Consider the following 339-nt stretch of genomic DNA (forward strand, 5'->3'; position numbering starts at 1 on the left):
CGGCCCTCGTGCTCTCCTCCCGTTCTGCTCTCCCTCTCGTTATCTCTCTCTCTCTCTCTGGAACCTTGCAGGACAACCATGGCCGCCCCGATCTACGCGCTCGCGCCGCCCCAAGCCGCCCCATCGCCGGGAATGGGTTGCCCCGCGCCCGATCTATCCATTCACGACCGTCCCGAGCCCCGCCGGAGACCCTGCTCGCCGCCCGCTGCCATTCAACCCCCGTCCTGGACCACCCCCGTCGAGGTCCAGATTTGCCTAAGTCCTTATATTTTCACATTCTGGTACTATGTTTGACATGCCATATCTTCATGCATACTGCTCCGGTTTGTGTGTGTAATA

The sequence above is a fragment of the Triticum dicoccoides genome, chromosome 5B (genome assembly GCF_002162155.2).
Source record: "Triticum dicoccoides isolate Atlit2015 ecotype Zavitan chromosome 5B, WEW_v2.0, whole genome shotgun sequence".
Taxonomy (NCBI): Eukaryota; Viridiplantae; Streptophyta; class Magnoliopsida; order Poales; family Poaceae; genus Triticum; species Triticum dicoccoides.